This window comes from Magnolia sinica, chromosome 17 (genome assembly GCF_029962835.1).
Source record: "Magnolia sinica isolate HGM2019 chromosome 17, MsV1, whole genome shotgun sequence".
NCBI classification, from domain to species: Eukaryota; Viridiplantae; Streptophyta; class Magnoliopsida; order Magnoliales; family Magnoliaceae; genus Magnolia; species Magnolia sinica.
In genome coordinates, this window is record NC_080589.1 from 55,629,865 (window position 1) to 55,648,276 (window position 18,412).

Below are 18,412 nucleotides of genomic sequence, written 5' to 3' on the forward strand. Positions count from 1 at the left end.
GGCAGAGTATTCAACAATATACATGCGTGATCTTCATCTTTGATCACTTCCTCCATGTCCAACAATTTGTAAGTTTATTAAAATTACTGATGTGGGTCTTTACATCTCCACCCTTTGTCAATCTGAAGATCAACAACTGTAGCTTCAAGTGTAGGCGATTCTCAGCGACTTTTTAGCATAAATATCCTCTAACTTCACCCATAAACCAGCTACAGTTTTCTCCCTCAAAACATTATAGAAGACCTCAGTTGTGAGACATAGACGGATCGAGGATAAGGCCTTCTTATCAAGAGTATTCCATTTATCATCATTCATAGTAGACTTTCTCTCCTCAAGAGCACCATCCTCACCTTGCTTATTTAAGGATCTGATCATCTTGATATTCCATAACTCAAAGTTATTTTTTCCTGAGTACTTCTTAATATCATACTTAGTGCTTCCCATTGATTCTAATTCTGCAGATTCAAATCTGTGCCCCAACGATTTCTTTAATACCACTTCTTGGGATAAATGGCGAAATCACACAAAGATGAATCTAGGATTGCAATCCAAAAGTACCAAGCAAACACAAAGAGAACATAACAATTTAACATGGAGAACCCTTTCGGGAAAAAACCACGACACAAAGCAATAGAAATCCACTATTAAAGCATAAATTACAGAGAAAGGACTTATCCGATTCGAATAACCTCGAATCTCACCTTTTGCTACACACTTTGAAACCCTAGAACTATTTTGAAAACCTCTGGAATAGTTTAAGAAACCTTAGAATATCTTAGAATCACTCTAGGAGCACCCTAGGAACTCTTATTTATAGTTAGGGAGCTCCAATTTTCGCACGGATTTGGAATAATCTGGAAATTGCCTCAAATTTACGCAGTCCGTGCACAATTTGCATAACCTCTGACTAGTTGAACCAGAGCTCGAGCTAGTTAAAGGATACTTCGACTAGTCGAACTTGTCCTCGACTAGTCAAATTTCTTGGAAGTTTCAGAATAAATTATTGTTGGATTTTCACCCGAACTTTCTCGGACTAGTCGAATTTCCTCATATTTAAAACATCTGTTAACAACAGATTCTTAGTGGGTCCATTGTCCAATGGGTAGAGCAGATGTACAAAGTGGTCTCACTGCCCAAAGGACAATGTGGGCATACAATACATATATGAGGGTGGACCTGCTACCAACGGACAACTTGTATATATAATAAATACATTTAAGGTGGCCATGCTGCCCATCGACAACATGGATATACAATACATACATCAAAGTGGGCTCGACTATCCCTATATAACATGTCCACATGCATAGTGGAATATTAAAGAGTAGACCAAGCTAATATTTGTGTTTTGGTTTGCCTAGTAGGAAGGCCTCATGATTGGTGTGGATGACATATGAATCTTATAATGGGTCCCAATCTAGTGGGTCCCCAACATTGTGGGCCCATCAGATATTTGTGGTTTCCCTTAATCCATGTTAAAATGACCTTATGCATGGTATGACTATCATATAAACATTGCACGGGGTCCACAACGGGCCCCATCGTAGGTCGATGGCCAATAAACATTATGAGGGGCCTTACAATGTTTTCAATTGTGGGGCCTCCAGTCCTCACTGTTTGCAGCGGTAGGGTTGCCTGACCATTAGATCTACCACCTATTTGGGTCCCACTTGGGTAATGCCCTAAGATTTTGGCTCTCGTGGATAACACGTTGGGTTGAGTTCTTAGGCGTTAACTTGAATATGTCAAGGATATTATCCAGCATATTCCTTTCATTCACATCAATTTACATTCGCATGACTTTCCTAGCATAATCGATAGAAATAAAATCTTATTCCATTAATAGTTTTAATTTATGCATCAACAAAAAGTCCATAATCAATCAAACATAAGTTTAAAGTTTGTCCTTCCATTGAGAGCATTATTATATCTTTAACAAAATAAAGCCAAACTAATTCTTAGAAAAGCAAACAAACAAAAGTAGATATCTTTTAGGTGGCTCTAACCTTATCAACTACCATTTGCTACCATGATCCTTCATATTCCTCATCTTGAGGCTCAACTTCCTTTATTTGATTATCACTTGCATCACCTATGGTTGTTTGTCCAATAAGATGAATAAGTTGCCTAGGTTTAATTCTGTGAAGACATCTCTCAAAGATTATCACAATAATAGCTCATAATTAATCAACGAAAAACATCTATGAGAAGAATCCTGATGAATGCAATGAATTATATGCATGCTATGATAAAGACACATTGACTACGTAAGACAGTGAAGCGGGAATCCTCGTTACCCTTTCCATGCGCTTACTAGCCACTAGTCACTAAAGTTATGTAATATAGGAATCCCCTTTACCCTTCACATCTCTATAAACCCAACTAAGAGAAGAGGGAATCCTCGTTACCCTTCCCTTAAATAGTACACAACTGGAAGCAGGAATCCTCATTACCCTTCCATTGTAACACCCAAAGGGGTTAAACCACTAAGTCGAATCCTAGTGAATGCATGATTAGTTCTATCCTTTAATTATTCCGATTTAACATACAACTAGTTTAACAATGCCTACATAATAGGTTATTCCCTTCCCCATTCGAAGGTCCACCACACCTTAGAGTAGTTGTTACCCTCCCATGATGGCCAATTATAGAGGGATGTATACACCCTAATCATGATGCTACACATAGCTCATACTCCACATCAATCATTAATAGATCCATCACAGATAAGCCACATCCAACAATTGGATCCTTCACATAAACTATACACATCGTATTCCCAATAATAAATCAATATAACCCTTATGGGTTTCCACTTTTGCAAATCATGCTTTCAACACATGGAGAAAGGGGCTTTCTTTAATGTAGTGTCCAAATACATATGTCCATTTTCAAACAACACATGGTCGTGCCATGTCAATTATCATATCATAATATCCATGAAAACAAACATAGTTTCCTCATAGCTTCCACATAGTTTCCACATGCTTATGTTTACATACATGATTCCATCTCCAACCGTCTTAACATACATCTTGTTGAATATTCACAAAAATTTTAGTAATATATCATGTTTAAACAGAAAATAAATCAAGTATTTTACAATTAAAACAAACATTTTTTTTTATAAGGAAACCTTCATTCAAGTTGGAGAAATATACATGGATTTGGACATTCGGGCTTTCCTAGGAAAAAAAGACCTGGGAGTAGCCTATCATGATCAACAAGAAAGAAGGAAAAAGGCGGACAAAAAAAAAACCAAGCCAAGGAGCGCTCAACCCCATAACAGACTGCTCTGGAGACACCTTCAAATGCTCCTCCTGAAAGAAATCTTCCTGACCGCACCCAGGCCCATCGAATCTAAAAAAAAAAAAGACCTCTAACCTAGGACGAGAGCTCCCTACGGTCCCGGATCAAAGAATGCAACTGGGTCTCACTACCCAAGCGGGCTATGCCATCGGCGGGCTCATTACCTTCCTTAAGGATATGGACAAAGAGGACCTGGCCTCTCATCTTTAGCCTGTCTATTTTGGCAAGACAGTAGCTCCATTTCCAACCTGGCTTGACCCTTCTAGTAACAATATCCACTAATAGCTGAGAATTTGATTCCACCACCACCTTAGAAAGCCCATTAGCCAAACTAATGGAAAGCCTATCATGAATTGCCCAAAGTTTCGCATTAATACTAGAACCAACCCCATACCCTTCAGCGAAAGCAAATATGAAAGCCTCCCTATCATTCCTATAGATTCCTCCACCGCCAGACAGCCCCGGGTTGCCCCTGGTTGACCCATCAACATTTAACTTGGACCAGCCCTGAGGGGGCCTGATCTACTTCACGATCTTAGACGAGATCACCTCGGGGTCGGGTAGCAACTAAAGCTGGACCTGAGCCAAGATCACCGCTGGGGGCCCTATCTAGCCATTGGTAAAGAAGGATCAGCCACCTTCTGACGTTAGTAATAACTACTGGGGCAAATGGAGCACTGTTGTCGAATCTTGTAGAATTTCTAGCCCTCCAGATTTCTCAAAAAATCAGGCAAGGGAGGACCATGAACATAGTGGAAGCGAGGCCATCCGGGGGAGGGGAGTTCCACTAAAAATTCAGCTTGGCCTTGATGGAGAGCCCACCTGATTAGGACATTGAAAGTTCAACCAAAATGCTTCAAAGTGAACGACGCCAGCTTGCTATTGATCAACAGGTGGAGCATAGACTCATCTGAAGGGCCCGAGGGCGAGGTGGCCGAGCAACAATCGCACCTGGTAGTGAGTTGAATACCACGCCGCTGAACAGCCCCATCAACTAGAACAGCACGAGACAGAGTACGCCAAGCGAACATGGAAATCTTGGGAGGGAGTTTGGGGTGCCAAACCCAATGGGCCTATTCTCTACGGGGGCTGCTGACCCTGTTGATCCTCCAGGCCATACAAACTGAGAACTCACCTGAGGGGGTGATCGACCAAATGCATCTATCGGGGCCTTCTGAGAGGCAGAATCTTGCCTGGAAAATTGAATCAATAATGCTTTGAGGGAGGAAACCAAGAACCGAGCTAGGGGGAATGGGCCCACTCAAATCCAATGCTTGGTTCACCCTCAGCTCCAGCAGCCCGTCTGGAACTGGAATGTCAGCCAGAAGAATCAAAGGACCCTGCCCCAACCAGTTATCATGCCAGAAACTACACTCTCCCTGACCGAGAATCCATTGGACATTCCTGTCCAAGATAGGTAGCAGCTTGGAGATCCTTTTCCATAAAGGGGAGGCAACAGTAGCCGGGCATCTCGATCCTATGGGGGAGAGGGCCTGGCCATATTTGGCATTTATAAACTTACTCCACAAGCTGGAATCGGCCTTAAATTTAAACAACCAGCCTAGCTTAAGCCTGAGAGCTGACATAAATTCTTCTAACTTTCTAATACCTAACCCTCCTTACTTCGTCTTCACAATCGAATTCCGGCCCCGCCAATGGCGCTTTCTTTTACCATCAGCCCATCCCCAAAGAAAATTTGCAAAGCTAATTTCAAGGGAGGACAGAACCTAGGAGGGAATGGGACATGCCGACATCGTATGCACCGGGATACTTCCTAGAACGTGTTGTACTAGGACAACTCTTCCTGCTTGTGATAGGAAATGGGCCTGCCACCCTAAAATACAGACTTCTACCCTCTCAATCAATGATTGGAGCGCTCCTCTATTCAGCGTTCCAAAAGCCAAGGGAACTCCCAGATATGTCATCCCAGTTACGGATTTAGAGAACCCAAGAAGACTTTCAATTGATCTAACTCTAGACGGAGGAAGCTTGCAAGAACAGAAAAAAGCACTCTTCCTAGAATTGATTTTTTGGCCTGAAGCTGCCTGGTAAGAGGCCAAGAAACTCTTAACCACACGGAGAGATGCTTGGCCCCTGTTGAAGAAAAGAAGATTGCCATCTGCATAAAGAAGGTGAGGCACAGATGGACAACCCTGCCTGATCTTGAACGGCTAACACAGGCTGTGATCAACCAGATTTTTTAGCCCTCTACTCAAAACTTCTGCCGCCAGGATGAAGAGACTAGGGGAGAGAGGGTCTCCTTAGCGGATGCCTCTCGAGGATTTGAAAAAACCTGCCGCCTCTCCATTAACTAGCACCAAGAACCAGACATTATCCCAACATCTCTCAATTAGGTTCACCTAAGCAAAGCTGAAATCAAATTTCAAAAGCACTAGCTTCAAGAACCTCCAATCTAGCTATCATAGCCTTTTTCCATGTCCAGGTTAAGGACTGTTTCTCCCTCGTGTTTTTCTGTTAATCTCCCTGACCAACTCCTAGGCTGGCACAATGTTCTCTACCATAGATCGGCCCTAGACAAAGGTGCCTTGCTCTAAGGAGATCAAAGAGGGCAGCACTTCACTCAGCCTAGCAGACAAGATTTTGGAGAAGATCTTATACAAGCAATTGCAGAGGCTTATAGGACAAAAATCAAAAAACTTCTTTGGGGCTGCCGATTTCAGAACCATGTAGATGAGGGAAGCCAAAATGGCCCTAAGCAGATCCCCTCCTTGAAAGAAGAAAGATGTCGCCTTGAGAAGATCTTGGCCGACGATATCCCAGCAGGAAGCATAAAAACTAGCAAGGAAGCCGTCTGGGCCAGGAGCACCATCCTTAGGCATGGATAGGACTACCTGATGAACTTCTCGAATAGAAGGAGGGGCTAATAGGTGGGCATTCACCTCATGGGAAACTAAATGAAGGATGACATCCAGTAGGGTAGGGTCCACGTCCGTTCTTCAAACATCAATCATCATAAAAAAAAACCTAGATGTAGAATTTAAAAAACCTAGGCTAGAATTGTGTCTAAGCTGTAAGGGATTCCTCACATTTGCCAAAGTTAAAATCCTAGTTGAAAATCCTTAAGGAAGACAAAATCTACATGAACCTTGGAGAGCACACGGGCTAGGATGAAAGGGCCTACATGATGGATGGTTGTGATAGATTGGGGCTTCCTTAGGTGTACATCTCTCTCTCTCTCTCTCTCTCTCTCTCTCTCTCTCACACACACACACACACACACACACACACACACACACATTAGGGCTAGCATGAGGGCGGTGGGTTATGGGTAGAAAGGGGCACACGCTCCCATTTTATAAGGGAGGTGGGCGTAAGTGGCTTGTATCGCATCCCACTTCTTGTGAGTTTCTAATTCTCATAGCTTTTAGAATTTTTTTTTCAATTATAATCCATTCATAATGTTTAAGTCGTCGAATAAAATTAAGATACATAATTTTCTTGATGATCCTAAACTTTGGTTGGTTGATCTTGAAAAATGGTTTGGTGAATGCCAAAACGAACTTGATCTCGATTTATAAAACATCCATGTTTGCTGATCATGGGCCAAAATCAAAAGAAATGTGTATTTATAATAGAAAAACAATTGGTTTAAATTTTTTAGTTGATTGATGGTGGGAAAGGTCTAAATCTGAAATCTCACATATTACATCAAAATTAAGGATATGGCTTTAAGGCAGTAATCATTCAACGGTGTTGGATCATAGATTGGGCTCTAAATTTTGTATGGTCTTGTAGTTATATGAATCCAAAGTGTGGTCCAAATTCGAGATGCAAATGATGGTGATAAGTGGGTAAATATGATGGTCCAAATTGTAAAGATTTGTTAAGTTTAACATAGATAATTAACTTGCCGCTTAAGGAAGGACTTATCATGGTAAGTCATTCCTATCTCACATTTGGTCTATATTATGGGGTGATTCAAGTCATTCATATGATGTGAAATATTCGACTCTACCCACGAACTTTCCTCATTCGATGGACATTAAAATCAAGGTTTAAAGGGCTGATATGGCAATTGTGCCACTTTTACTATGATTCAAGGACTGAAATTCGATGTGTATGGTTAATTTATAGAATATAGGTATAGAATAAATCTTTTAGTCAAACAGATCATGGGAACTATGTGATCTAGAAATAAGAGAATAGGTTAATAGCATTTTCATAATTATTTTTTTATTTGAGAGTTTTGAAAAATATAATGATTCTACATGGTTATAGGAATGTTTATAAGAAATTATTGCAAAAGAACCCATATCTAAATCATCACGGATAAATAGTTATTCACCAAATAAGTTAAAATTCACATTAATTAAGAAAAAATACACATAATGAGCAATACGATGAACTTAAGCTATTATGGAAAAATCTGAGGCGTTATAAGCCACCCCCCTTGAAAGAAAACTTCATCCCCAAAGTTTAAAAAAGCTGTGTGTATTTCTCTCTCATGTTAACCTTACTCTCCTACTTCGCTTCCTCATTTTTATAGAACGATCGAAGGACTTTAACTAGGGGAATGACTTACAAATTTTTTAATCCTTTTAACTTTTCTCATCAATATCTTCCTAACTATGAGGTGCATAATAAGAATGTCCAAAAAAAATGCTTTAATATTGGATTTAGCAAGTGAACTACTATTCTTGAAATTTAAAACACATGTTCACGATTTATTTCTTACCTTTAATTATCTTTGATCCACTCCGGTATCTATCAAAATTCAAGGTTATTACACTCCACCCCCCTTAAAAAATTAGTTCTTCAAGCTTCCTATTTTCCAACCTAACATGCTTTCACTATGAACTCTGATTCTTTCATTGCTCGACATTTGGCTATGGATCATCAAAGCATAATCAATCACTTAACCTTCTTATCATCAATTAGTCTTCTTGGAAAAATTCTATTTCTCTTAAGCGGTACTCTATAAAGAAATGCACCATCCAAAGAAGATAATGTACAAGGACTTAAAGTTTAGAAAAATTGTAACCCTAATCCACAAATGCTATCATCCATCCTATGGTCATCTAACTTGTCAAATTATATTGCCATGATTCTCAATTAAACTTTATATCCACAAAATGGAGATAAGTCTTGGTGTTAGTAAAGGCACCACTCTTAAAGTCTCTTACTCGGTTTAGGGTAACAACCTACCATAGAGGTCTGTTCTCTAATCATATGTTCAAACTAAGAGATTTTCTTCTAATCAAGTGATTTAGAAGGTTAATTTAGGGATAAATAATTACCAATGATGTTGGCTTAATACTAAGATAATCGATCATGAGATTCAAAAGGAATGGTTCAAATGTGGTTATATACATGTTCGATTGATCAGATGTATGAGTGAGATGTTGATTAAATGATGAGATGGATAGAAAATTTTAGCGATACGATATTACTGATGTTTGGATTATAAAATTGTTCACACCCCAAGTGCAGGGTTGTGATGTAGTAATAAACTCGGTAAGACCGAGGTCGAATCCACAGGGACTGATACCTGTACGTTATCTGAAACCAAGAAGAACTAGAGCTAGTCGAAGATGCGATCGAAAACAAATAGAATTTAGGAAATAATTGCGGAATGATTATCTAAAACTTAAGTAACTCAGAGGAAGGAAACTAGGGATTCAGAGGATCCACTTGTAAAGATCAGGGAGATCTTATGCTCGTATATGGAGTTCAAACTGAACTTACTTGATTTGGTTTTCAAGAGATGAAAAGTATATGAATTAGAATGGATTCCATCATCTAACCATGCCCAGGGGACAGAGCAAACAACGGGATTAGACTAATTACCAACCAATCAACAATGTATGAAGATCGGGAAGGGTACTGTCATCCTACCATGCCCATGGGACAATGATGAACAACAGGGGTTCCTGACTTCATAAACATAAAAAGGAAGAAGAAATACTCAAAGCCATTGCAGATCTATCGTAATTTCAGTCACAACACACCATTAATAACTGAAAGTATTCCTTTAATTAAACGAAAACCAAATTCAGTTCATGAATTGAAATCAAATTAAAGGCATATGAATAAAATCCCCCATTTCACTACAAGCTTCACCTCTTAGCCCTAGCTAAGAGGTTTAGCTACACATGATTGGCCTAAACCCCAAAGCAAATAGAAAATAAAAAGAGAAAGAAAAGGACAAGAAGGAAAGAAATAAAATAACAGGAAACGAAAGAAGAAAAAAAAAACTTCACTCTCTCTCTCCAATCTTCTAGCTTCGTCCCCTGCCCTCTGGTTCAATCCTTCTCCAGCCTTTCTTCCCTTTTTTGCTCTTTTTCCCTTCTTTCTTATAGCCCCAGCGCCCTAGAGACCTCGTTTGATGTTCTGCTGTAGGTGGAATTCCTTACGCAGCAGCGTGCGCAAGCAAAGATTGCGGACCGAGCTTCGTTGTTGGTGGGGCCCACGATCAGTGTTGCGTGAAGAATCCAGTCCGTCCACTGGATTGTGCACGAAAAACCAGTCAGACATGACCGCTTCTACTCTAGTTTGGTGCAACCAATCAGGCTTTCAACTGTACCGTTTATTCTTGCGTTTACATGAGATTTGCCTGTGTGGGCATGCATTGAAGCAAAAGGAAATCTGGCTGGGGTCATCCCCATCCCCTGGAGCCTGTGTACGGTCCAGATGGACCATACAATCAATGGTGGTGGCCCACGGAAGGCCGGACACGCGAACGCACGTCCCTGCGTAAACAGGGACTGCGTAACTCTTACGCTGTGATGATGGCGGGCCTCCATTCCCTGTCTATTTAGTAAATCCACGCCGTCCAATGTTTTCTTCGCGAAAAACCGGTCGGACGTGATCAGTTTCTATCTTGTTTCAATGTGGCCCACGTTATCTTTCAAGTCACCGTCCGTTTTCTGTTTGGACGATCAAAACCCAATCTCCGATTACATTGTAAAATTTCTCCATCTAGGCCCGAGTGGCATGAGCCATATGATTCTCCTGGACGGTCCGGATTTGTCATCTGGAGAGCGAGTGGGGCCCACTGATGAAAAACGGACAGCTGTTGTTGGTCCGCTGTTGCCGCGGGAGAGGAAGACGGGTCAGCCCGTCTTTGACCGGGCTGACCGTCCGGTGCACGGCTGCACTTCAATTCATGTGCACACACTATACATGTAGGTCCTACGGAGATGTTTGTGACACATCTGCTCCGTCCATCCTCTTTAGAACCTCATTTACGGGGTTCAGAATAAAATTGAGACATATCCAAAGATCTGGTGGGCCCCAAATCATGATTTTAGCGGCTGATCTGTCCGTTGGGACACTTGCAGGGGGATCCAATGGCTGAAATTTGACATGTACGGTTTGTTTTTGGTTTTTAAGCCATATGTGAAGTTTCGAACCGAACGGATGGTAGAAACCCTGTGATCTTGCATTCTGGCTGACTTTCAGGCCGTTTGAGCTTTGGTTTCTTGATTTTTCCGGGTCCCTGATGTGTAATCTTGTTGATCTTGGATCTCTAGAGTCCATCCCATGCTTTGGTGTCATTAGAGCGTTAAGTCCATGCTTTAAGCACCCTTTTCGGTCCAGGCTCGTACAAACACTCTGCATTACAAACACGATTAATCAGGCCATCACACGGTATCATGCGTGTAAATCTATGCAACAACTGGGTCTGATATGCAATATTTGACCCTCAACACAACCCCCAACCAGCATTTTGCTAGTCCCGAGCAAAGTATGCGAAAAATAAGTTGAGAATTACAGAACAATTCCTGTAAAACCGAGTGATATTTTGAAAAACCCAGATACGAGAATTCTAAGATTCATTTTTTTTTATTTTTTATTTTTTAGATTCATGACTGATGGATATTACTTTCTCCTAGACTCCAGCACATGGTAAACTTCATAATCAAGTTCAAAGTATTATTCCATTAATTAGAAAAATTCTACCCATTGAGATCTATGGATGTATAGTCTAATCTCGACTTGTCAACATTAAGATTCACCTCGATATTTAAGGATATCATTGGTAACAACTAAGAGAAATCACGATAACTCAACTTGGCTTACACATTATCCTTTTATTCTTTTAATTTTTGATCTTTTTATTAGAAGTAACGCCAAGAAGAGGGATCAGATCCTCACCTATAGGGAGCAAACCCATGGTGCAGTTCTCTTTTTTTTTTTATACTCTGATGGCCAAATCTTTTAGGCTGGTTTTTGTCATGCTCAGTGATTACCAAATTAACCCTTCAGTTTCAAACTGAAATCTTAATGTGTAAGCGAGATGTGACATGTGAAATCATGACTCAATCAATGTTTACAACTTCTAATCATGGATTAATGATTCAAACTTAACTGTGAAATCTAACGAGCAACTGAATCCAAGAGTAGTAAATCACCAACATTCACTTATCTTGTAATTCTAAATCCAAGATGGCCATCAAAATCACTTCGAATTCACAAGAATGTTCAGAAAACATTTTAAAAATTTTCACACTTTTTGCTCAAGATGAAAAAAACACTGATTAGGTAACCTAATCTCTCACCCCCAACTTAAAAGCTACATTGTCCTCAATGTAAAGGATATGAGTATGGAATGCGCATAGGACAAAAGTAAAGAAAAAGTGAAGGGAAGATAGTACCTGGATGATGAATCGTGAGAGACTTTCCAAGAGATCGCAGCATGGAATCCGGTCAGCACGAGAGAGAAAGTGACACAAAACTAACAAAAATAAAATCCTACCTATACCACTTTCGCAGGTGCTCTCGATTGCATTTAGCGCATGCAACAAGCCTTTAAACCCCTAGGTTACCCCTAGTGGACGAGTTGTAGTCTTGTGAGGGTTTGCAGTAATGTTACCCATAAACATTGAACTAATGAATGAGAAAAGTGAAATGGAATGAAAATTTGGGTTGCGTCCTAGGAGCGCTAAGTTTAACGTCTTCAACTAGACAAGAATGGACCATGAATTAATCAATAAGAAAACAGGAAACTTACCTATACCTCCATCAGACTAGGAGATTAATCCTGGTAAACAGGATCAGCCAGAGGCATGGACATGTCCTCTGAATCAAATTTCTCGACAAATGGTTTCAATCGATGTCCATTGACTTTAAACTCCTTGCCATTGTCGGGATCTCTTATCTCAACGGCCTCATGAGGAAAAACAGTAACAACAATGTAAGGACCGGTCCAACGAGATCGAAGCTTACCCGGAAAGAGATGTAATCGAGAATTGTACAAAAGGACCTTCTGACCAGGCGTGAATGATTTTCGCAAAATGTGTTGGTCATGAAATGCTTTCATCTTGTCCTTGTAAATTCTCGAATTATCGTACGCATCATTCCGGATTTCTTCAAGTTCATTCAATTGAAGTTTGCGTAGCGAGCCAGCGTTGTCCAGATTGAAATTAAGATTTTTGATCGCCCAGTACGCTTTATGTTCCAGCTCCACAGGCAAGTGACAAGCCTTCCCATAGACAAGTCTAAAGGGAGACATTCCAATAGGAGTTTTAAATGCAGTACGGTATGCCCATAAGGCATCGGTCAATCGGATTGACCAATCCTTACGATCTGGGTTAACCGTTTTCTCCAGAATGTGTTTGATCTCCCTATTGGAATCTCAGCTTGTCCACTTGTCTGAGGATGGTATGGGGTGCTCACCTTATGAGAGATACCGTATTTCTTCATTAAGCTCTTAAATGGTTTATTACAAAAGTGTGAGCCCCCATCACTAATGATGGCTCGAGGCGTTCTGAATCGAGAAAGGATGTTTTCTTTTAGGAATTTAATGACCGTGCGATGGTCATTCTTTCGACACGGAATCGCTTCGACCCATTTAGTGACATAATCCACGGCGAGCAAAATATACAGATTCCCAAACGATTGGGGAATGGTCCCATGAAATCGATGCCCCGAATCAAATGCTTCAATGATAAGAATGGGATTCAAAGGCATCATATTTCGACGGTACAATGCTCCCAATTTTCGACAACGCTCACAAGCTTTGCAAAACTCATGAGTGTCCCTAAACATAGTGGGCCGATAAAGCCACACCGTAGAATCTTGGCCGTGGTCTTTTTAGCGAAAAGTGACCACCACGGGCCTCTGAGTGACAGAAGGAGATGACACTCTAATGCTCATCGTCTGGCATACATCTCCTTAAGATTTAATCTGGGCAATATTTAAATAAATATGGATCGTCCCAAAAAAAGTTGCACACCTTGGTAAAGAATTTCTTCTTATCTTGCGCAGTCCAATGTGTTAGTATAGAACCTGTGATAAGAAAATTAGCAATATTAGCGAACCAAGGTGAATGGGAGACTCTAAACAATTGTTCCTCAGGGAACATATCATTGATATGGGTCGCCTCAAGGGAATCAGAGGTATTAAGGCGAGAAAGGTGATCGGCCACTACGTTCTCTACTCCCTTTTTATCTTTAATTTCCAAATCAAATTCTTAGAGTAGAAGGATCTATCGTATCAAGCGGGGCTTAGAATCATTCTTAGAAAGAAGATACTTCAGTGCCGCATGATTTGTATAGATAATGATCTTGGATCCGATCAGGTAGGACCTAAATTTGTCCAAGGCGAACACTACGGCTAAGAGTTCCTTTTCCGTAGTCGAGTAGTTCACCTGGGCAGGATTTAGAGTCCTACTCGCGTAATGAATGACGTAGGGCTTCTTATCTTTTCTCTGGCCTAGGACCGCTCCAAGAGCATAATCAGAAGCGTCGCACATAAGCTCAAAAGGAAGGCTCCAGTCGGGTGGCTGCATGATAGGTGCAGTGGTTAACGTGCCCTTAAGCTTGGTGAAAGCTTCCTGGCACTGCTCAGTCCACTCGTACGGAACATCCTTTTGAAGAAGATTACATAAAGGACGAGAAAGAAGACTAAAGTCCTTTATGAATCGCCTGTAAAATCCTGCGTGTCCTAAGAAGGATCGCACGTCTCTGATGTTCTTAGGTGGAGGTAGGTTAGAGATAAGATCGATTTTTTCCTTATCTACCTCGATTCCTTTGGACGAGATGATATGCCCAAGGACAATTCCCTTCTGAACCATAAAATGGCACTTCTCCCAATTAAGTACCAATTTCTTTTCTTCACATCTTTTCAGCACACATTTAAGGCTTTCCAGGCACTTGCTGAAAGATGGACCGTAAACAGAGAAGTCGTCCATGAAGACCTCTAGATATTGCCCTACCATATCAGAAAAGATACTAAGCATACATCGCTGAAAGGTGGCAGGGGCATTACATAGTCCGAATGGCATCCTTCGGTAAGCAAAGGTGCCGTAGGGACATGTAAATGTGGTCTTTTCCTGGTCTTCAGGGGCTATCTCTATCTGGTTATAGCCCGAATACCCGTCAAGAAATCAGAATAGGAATGACCAGCTAGCCTTTCCAAAATTTGATCAATGAAGGGCAAAGGAAAGTGGTCCTTCCTTATGACAGCATTCAACTTTCCGTAGTCAATGCACATTCTCCAACCAGTAGTGACTCTAGTTGGCACGAGTTCATTATTAGCATTGGCTACGATGGTGATTCCGGACTTCTTAGGGACCACTTGAGTTGGACTCACCCATTGACTATCAGATATAGGGTATATAATACCCACATCTAATAGTTTAAGAACCTCGGCTTTAACCACTTCCTTCATGTTTGGATTTAGTCTACGTTGTGGTTGCCGAGCGGTTTTTGCATTATCCTCAAGATATATGCGGTGAGTACAAATCGAGGGATCGATTCCCTTGAGGTCTGCTATCGTCCATCCCAGGGCTCCTTTATGTTCAATGAGAGTAGATATGAGCATACTCTCCTGTTCTTTCTCCAGGTGGGCAGAGATCACCACCGGGTATGTCTCATCCTGACCTAAATAGGCATATTTCAAATCAGAGGGCAAAGGTTTTAGGTCAAGCTTCGGCGGCTTGAGATTAGACGGTAGAGGCACTACATCAGTTTGTGGTAATTCTTCAAATTGTGGCCTCCATCGGTTAACTTCAAGTACCGGTGCAGTATCAAGCAAGGCGCACGTCTCCCTAATCATGTCATCATCAAAATCATGGGAGTGGGCCAGGCACGTCTCTAGATGGTCGGAGGATAAGGTTAGAGGTGTCGTATCTTCCACGAAAGAGTCAATCATGTTAATGTCGTGGAAATCGTCATCATCCTCTGCGTTGCTGCCATTATTGAAAAAAATGTTTGACTCCAATGTCAAATTTCCAAAAGACATAGTCATGATACCATTCCTGCAATTGATAATTGCATTTGACGTGGCGAGGAATGGGCGACCAAGAATGACGGGAATCTGAGTGCTCATGTTATTGATGGGTTCGGTGTCCAGGATGATAAAGTCTACAGGGTAGTAAAATCTATCGACCTGGACTAACACATCCTCAATTATCCCTCTTGGTACACGAACAGAGCGATCAGCAAGTTGTAGTGTAGTTAGGGTGGGTTTTAATTCACCCAAACCTAACTGTTTGTATACCGAGTAGGGAATCAAATTGACGCTCGCTCCTAAGTCAAGAAGTGCGTGATCAATTCGATGGTTCCCGATTACACATGATATGGTTGGGCTACCGGGATCCTTGAATTTCTGCGGCACGTCTTGCTTCAGGATGGCACTCACTTTCTCAGTCAAGAAGATTTTCTTTTGAATAATTTTCCGTCGCTTGGTCGTGCATAAGTCTTTTAGGAATTTGGCATATAAAGGTATCTGTTTAACGACATCAAGCAGAGGAATGTTGACTTTCACCTGTTTCAACACCTCTTAGATATCCTGAGAGTTAGAGAGAGGTTTTGATGAAACCAACCGTTGGGGGAATGGAGCAACTGGCTTCTCTAGAAGTTCCGGTTCTACTTTTTGTGGGGCATCACTGGATCCATCATTGTTGTCCTCTTCTGGTTCTTGAGGCTTTTCGGGCCTAACCGGAAGAGTTTTATCAATGATCTTTCCACTCCTAAGAGTGGTGATGGATTTAGCATGCCCCATCTGATTTGAAGAGCTGGGATCATTATTCTCGTACTGCGGTTTAGGATTCGGGATAGGTTGTGCAGGAAGCATCCCCTTTTCTATAACCGTCATACGAGAATCTATCTTTTGCATAAAATCTGTAATTCCCCGCATTGCCTGAGCCAGTTCTTGTATGGGATTTTGAACCGGTTCCTCTTGAGGTTTCACTTGATTTGGATTTTGATTGAAGAAACCTGGAGGAGTCGCCGTTTGTCCATTTCTCCAACTGAAGTTTGGATGATTTTTCCAGCCAGGATTGTATGTGTTAGAGTTAGGTCCAGTAAAAGGTCTTTGATAATTATTTACGGCATTGGCTTGTTCATTCAACACTCCTCGAAAGGCAGGTATTGTAAGATAGTTTTTAGTTGTGTGAATGTTGCAATCACAGATGCCGCAAACAATTTCATTGACCTTATCCTTCTTTCCTTCCATGGCCTCAACTTTCCTTATGAGCGTAGTCACTTTACACTTGAGATCATCCTCTTCTTTCAAGAGATATAATCCACCTTTCTCCTTTAATTGAGTCGGCCTAGACGTGGTGTTCGACTTTGGGTAATAGTCCCAAGATTGTGTTTTTTCAGCCAAACTGTCGAGGTAGTCCCATACCTCGTCGACATCTTTATTAATGAACTCTCCATTACACATTGTCTCGACCATTTGGCGCATGGAAGATGTCAGTCCATCATAGAAAAAATTTGTAATGCGCCACGTTTCAAATCCGTGTTGTGGGCATGAACTGACCAAATCTTTGAACCTTTCCCAACATTGGAAGAATGTTTCATCTTCCTTTTGGGCAAAGTTCATGATCGCTTTTCTGAGGGTAATCGTTTTATGATGTGGGAAGAATTTTTTTATGAATTCCCTCTGCATATCGTTCCATGTGCCAATGGATCTAGGACGTAGTGAATGTAACCACGTCTTAGCTTTCTCTTTTAAGGAAAAAGGAAAGAGTTTCAGCCTAATTGTATCCTCAGATACATTAGGAAAACATAATGTAGCTATAATCTCATCGAACTCTTTCAAATGTAAATATGGACTTTCTGATTCAAGTCCATGGAATTTGGGCAGGAGTTGGATAACTCCTGGCTTGATGTCCATTTGTCCTGTATTTTCAGGAAAAATCATGCATGAGGGCATACTCACTCCCGCCGGTTGTAGATAATCTCGTAAAGTACGAGGCGGGGGTGCCTGTTGCACCTCATTCTCATCTTGGGTATCCTCCACCCTGGGTGGAAGTGGAGGAGGTTGGTCTTCAGCCATAACCTCAGTTAACTCAGGGGATTCTGAGCGGTGTCTAGTCCTGCGATGGATAGTCAACCCCTCCACCAATCCTCCTTTAGTCAAGAGACGTCGAGTGTTGTCATGGGCCCACTTGGGCATGAAACACTCACAACCCTCAACTAATTCAAAGCCTAATCCTAAGAAAGGAAATGAAAATCTAAAAAGAAAGGGAGAGTTGGAAAGAAATTACCAAATTGGAGTCCTAAGTTAAAGACCTGCAAAATAACATAAGTTAGATTCTAAAAGAAAGTGGAAACTTCTAAAATAAACTAGGAAAGTCTTATACTAGAAAGTAAATTACTAAAAGAGAGTTGAAAAATAGAAAGTAGGGAAGGAGTGTACCGAATTAGAGATTTCTATCTTAAAGGCCTACAAAACAAGAAGGTTAGTTCCTAAACAAATATTCGAAAAATAAATTAGGAAACAAAATTAGTTTCTAAAAGTGTTAGAATTAGAAAGTTACTAAAATAAAACAAAAATAGAGAGTTAATTTCTAAGAAGGGAAAGAAATAACCTAAATTCTAAAAATATGAAAAAGTAGAGAGATTAGGAAGGAATTACCATTTGAGAAACTTATGTCCAGATCCTATAAAACAGGAAACAAGTTAGTTTTGAACTCAAATAAATAAATAAATAAATAAAAACTAAGGTTAATAAAATCCTAATCTTAAACTAATCCAAAAACCAATTAATTTCAGAAAATCGTAGCCGTCAGTCCCCGGCAACGGCGCCAAAAACTTGTTCACACCCCAAGTGCAGGGTTGTGATGTAGTAATAAACTCGGTAAGACCGAGGTCGAATCCACAGGGACTGATACCTGTACGTTATCTGA

At 40.9% G+C, this 18,412-nt stretch overlaps 1 protein-coding gene and 1 non-coding gene across 2 annotated transcripts in view; both read left to right on the forward strand.

Moving 5' to 3' along the window:
• The window catches only part of LOC131231723 (two-component response regulator ARR1-like), a 72,613-nt gene that overhangs the window by 37,640 nt on the left and 16,561 nt on the right, over positions 1 to 18,412 (forward strand). The gene's annotated exons all lie outside the window — the stretch shown is intronic.
• On the forward strand, positions 17,015 to 17,121 carry LOC131232184 (small nucleolar RNA R71). The gene has a single exon (XR_009164800.1). It is a non-coding gene; the product is annotated as a small nucleolar RNA R71 (small nucleolar RNA).